The following is a 4,782-nucleotide window of genomic DNA, read 5'->3' on the forward strand; positions in this document are numbered from 1 at the left end:
GAATTCCTATACACACTGCACGTATTTTATTTGTGGTGCACAAAAAACAGGAAAAAACAATACAATATTTAAAATGAAGAACGATTTTAATCAACATACGCTTATAAGTATTTCAGTGGGAAGTATGCGCCTGCTTTTGGCTAATGATAACACTGGTCAACAACAAATTTGTTGTCTGCGTTTTTTCAGCTGATTTAGGACGAATCTGATGCGCTGAATCCAAAAATCACATTGGTTTTGCTCAATCAGGTCAAGTTTTTGAGTTATGGCCACATGTCGTTTTTTTACATTTTACCAGCAGCCAAACGAAGCCTCAAGTGGTGGTTCCCAAAGCGCAGCAAAATGGCAAAGAGGGTGCAGCAAGAAAAACCACCGTCACCTCTCCACTGGGAAGCGCTGAGCAAAGGCGAGCCCCCAGGCAACATGGCCGATTTGAACAGCACAAGGCATGCAAGCTCCACCCCCCAGTCGTTCTTAGACTCCTTATTGGGTGAGCAACGCAGCGAAGCAACACAGTTGGAGCCTCCCTCCTCCCTGGCCGGCAGGGAGGGAGGGAGAGGAGCTGCTACCTTTGAAACCCGGGAAATTTAAGGGACATAATCAATAAGGGACAGCAGCAGGACACAGCGCTGGGATAAGGGAATTTCCTGCCAAATAAGGGACGGTTGACAGCTATGACATAGACCCGCTAGACAGTGGCAGGTTCTGTATTTGCTGGATGGGCTGGGTTAAGGACCCTGGCAGGCCAGATAGTTTGAGGACCCCTGCCCAAGGCACTGATCAGATCCAGGTCTGCTTAGCATCTGTGCATGCATACGACACAGAAATCACTTAATTAATTATTGAATTTCTATGAATGTACAACAGAGATCAATAGAAGAGGAAAATTAAAATTCCAGAAATCTCACACACTAAATAAAAAAATAAAAATGGATGAGGGGAACATGGGGAGTAGGGAAGGAAAACATATCTGACAGCCAAAGACTTCTTTGTTGTTAGTTTTGATGCTGGCTGTTTATGAAGACACAAACCCTAAGCAATATATTATGCAGATTAAACAAGGAAAAAACAGATTGTCACTCAAGTACAAAAGGAAGTTTTATTTCATTAAGCATTTATTTTAAAAGGCGTTTGAACAATCCGCCCTTTAGTCATCATATAAAAGCTTGACATAAAATATTCTTCCCCTAACAATGCCTTTGCATCCATAATTAAATAACCAAAAATGAATTTCCAGCATCAAACATTCTACCATTCAGCTATTTCAGTATCGGACTGGAGAAAAATGAGCTCCTAAATGAATACAAAATAGAGACAGTCAAAAATCTTTTCCTTTTTTTTGAAAGAATGTCCAGCTTTGGAGATCCACCAGCATAAACAAGTTTATCCAAGAACAAATTGAAATTGAATTTGTGTTCACGATTAGGATGCATTCTGTGCATGCTGCATTGCTTTGAATAAGCTATCCATCCTGATGTGCATATTGTCACATCCACATTCTTGCTCAACTAGTTACACGTTATTGAGGCATGCCTAAATATGGATTTGTTCTAGATATGGTGTTCACTTAGGGAAAATTCCTATGCACAATACACTGGCATAAAGGAAGACAGTATAAATTAAGGCAGCATAAAGTTACAGCAGCTCCAAACCCTGTTCAGCACAAAATATATTGTGATTTTAAAATAGTGCAATTTGTGAGTTTGGACCTGTCGTGCAAAAAATCAGGCAAAGACCTGCCAAAGTCACAGTTTGGTCTGCCACCTTGATTCACAATGGTGCCCAGAATCTAAACATTGATGACATCTGTCACCCTCACCTTGGGAATCCTTGTGCTAAGTTTGGTGATGATTTGTGCCAAAAAGGGGGCAGAGTCATGCCAAAGTCATCGTTGGGCCACCATCTTGATTCAAAATGGCAGCTGGCATCTGAAGGTTGAGAATTACTGTCGCCCTCAGGAAACCTCATGTTGAGTTTGGCGATGATGTCTTGAGAGGTGTCTGAAGCTATGGGGAATTAATTCTTTCTTGACAAAGCACTCAGTTTCATCAGCTCCTAAAGTTCAAGTAATATACACAGCATTATTCCCACTAACTAGTTGCCTAGACAACCCATGACTGCAGACCTGGGCCCTAGCTCAGACAGTTGGAGCAACAGCCTAGCTCCACCCCCATTCCTTCTCAACCCCCATTGGCTGACGTGGTGCGCTCAAGCCCTCAGAGGCTCCACCTCAACAGCAGATCAAGCTGTTCCCTTCACTTCAAGCCTCTTCTTGAACAGAGAGACAATGGAGGGGGGGGGGAACTCAGGGAATTCCTCAGACACAACCCTCTCCCAGAGCTCTGCAGGCTCTCCTGGTCCCAGGACCTTCTGCATCTCTTCTCTTTCCTCCTTCTCTCTGTCTCTGCCTGCCCTGTCTCCTGCTCCTGACCCCCTTCTTCTTCCACAACCAGCAGCTGCTGCATGGGTGGCACAGAACCAACAAATTATTGGCCCCTTCCCCTAGATCCTCCTCTTCTGTCCTCTCTGCCCACAGCCCCCCCCCACTCCTCGTGTCCCTCCTGTCCCTGACATCACCCTATTTCTGGAGATGACAGCTTGAAAATTGTGGAGAAGAGTGCTTTGAATTCCTGTTGGTTTCAGTGAGATTACAGATATCTTCCATGCTTTCATTGCAATCAAAGGGACTTAAAAATACTAAACATTGATAAGTTCATGTCCGGTGCACCTACGCACAACTCAGAATATTTTTAGGATTATATAGTTAGATTTCATACACGTATTTGATTTAATATTAACATAGCATGTTTGACTATGATAGTCATTTGATTTAACAAGGAAAAAAATTGATTCTGTCTCAGCGGAATAGTACTGTATGCACACACACACACACACACACACACACCCTACCACTGCAATGATAGATGACATAGCTAATTCAGTGTAGCAAAAGGTTAATTCAGCAATTTCATGCCTCCATTTCTTCTGAGAATGTATCAGCTTCAGTTCAGACTGCATTAGCTCCATTGTGATGCTAAGTTATGGTCTGCCTTGAACTATCTAGAGGCTCTATTATTTAATGTATGTCTTGTTGGGCAGTCACCTCTGGCCTGATGAATTTTGTTTGCCCATATGCTCCTTGTATGGCACAGTGTAGGCCAAGTAACCAAGCCACCATCAGATACAATGCTCAAAGTGGTCATAGCAGTGAAGAACTGGTATGGTTTATGTTCAGATTAGGCTTGTGGTGCTATTTGATACTATTTGATTACAGCAGTAGCAACTGTTTGTGAGGGTGGGATGCTTACTTAAGCTACTGATAGCTGAGCTGCAGCTTCTTAACAGGAAGTGGAGAGGCAAAGCAGCAGAGAGGTCAGCATGGTGCAAACACACTGGCAGAGCCAATCTGGCACTACTATTAGTAGTTTTGCACCATGCCAACCTTCCAGCTGCCTTGACCCTCCCTCTCTTCCTCTTCCAACAGAGACTCAGCTGTTGGGAAGTCAGATATGTGCCTCTGCCCCACAATGCCAACTTCAACTGGATACTGCTCTTAAAATAAAGGGATCCAACTCTGAAAGAATTAACAACTACTATCAATCCTTATATTTCCGACACTAACCAGCACCCATAGAGGAGGTGATGAGGTTGACGAATGAGGAAGTGGGACTGTCTGACAGCAAAGAAGTCTTTGGCTGTCAGTCTGACTGTTAACTGTTTTTGGCTTTACCAAGACTTAAAGGATATCCTCTTTGTGACATCACACATCAGAATGGCATGTTTGCATTCAATTTAGACTATCTCCATGCCAACAGCAATGACCAGTAAACTTCTGCAACCAAGTAACCATCAGCCTGACTACCCAGTTGTTTCTATCTAGACTACTGGATGTTCATTTTTTGCGCTCATAATCAAAGCCTGAAGAAGAGCTCTGTATAATCTGAAAACCTGCTACCACTGTTAAAGAAAACTAATTGTCAGGGACTGAGCAGAGGAGGAATGGTGGAGACCCCCTCCCCATCCTGACCCTACAACAGGGGGTTGAGGGAGGTAGCAGCTCAGAGGCAGATGAGGGGGAAAGTTGGGAAATCATGGGAGAGCCAGAAAGCATCCCAGACCCACCATCTCCCAGAACCCGCCAAGCCTTAAAAGTAGAAGAGCAAAGAGCTCAAAGACAGAGGGCACTTAGTGGCATCCATAGAGGAGGAGGTGATGATGATGACGAATGAGGAAGTGGGAGAGATGGTGGGGGCGGTGGAAATTCTCCAGGGACAATGCCATTATCCAAGAGGCTGGTTGTATAAACTCTCTCTGTAAAGTTTGAAATAAAAAAGGACTGTAAGAAACTTTCCCTTGGCTTTATATTTTTCTGGGCAACCAGCCGGGAGCCACGGACAGCATCCTGACATCATCAGCATTTTACTGGATGATAAGTTTATCAATGGCTGCTCTTCATGATGGCTGCGTTCTTCCTCTACTCTTGGAAGCAATATGCATCTGAATACCAGTTGCTGGGAATCACGGGGGAACAGAATCACAGGCTGAATCCCAATTCCACAAGGTGTATACCAGTTGGTTACTTTTGCTCTTTCATATTAGAATGCTGGTGGTCCCTCTTCCCCTTTATATATTTGTCAGGTTTTCCATAGAGGCTGCAGGATTTAATTCCTCTACAGTATAATTGCACATAGAGTTTCATGAATGACAAATAAGGATTTAGGTCTTAAAAATCTCTGACAGCAGGGAGATATTTTTAGGTATGAAAGCACACTTGTTTGCAGA

The 4,782-nt window shown here is 43.6% G+C and overlaps 1 long non-coding RNA gene across 2 annotated transcripts; it reads right to left on the reverse strand.

Moving 5' to 3' along the window:
* Positions 1-1,080: 1,080 nt before the first annotated feature.
* LOC310681709 lies at positions 1,081-3,715 on the reverse strand. 2 transcript variants are annotated; one of them, XR_014513536.1, is made up of 2 exons: positions 3,623-3,715; positions 1,081-2,006 (listed from the first exon to the last, which is right to left on the reverse strand). It is a non-coding gene; the product is annotated as an uncharacterized lncRNA (long non-coding RNA). The 2 variants fall into 2 exon arrangements; XR_014513537.1 differs by having other exon boundaries at positions 1,081-2,055; positions 3,623-3,708.
* Positions 3,716-4,782: the final 1,067 nt, after the last annotated feature.

Source organism: Podarcis tiliguerta (assembly GCF_965153285.1).
Source record: "Podarcis tiliguerta genome assembly, chromosome: 7".
In the NCBI taxonomy this organism is placed as follows: domain Eukaryota; kingdom Metazoa; phylum Chordata; class Lepidosauria; order Squamata; family Lacertidae; genus Podarcis; species Podarcis tiliguerta.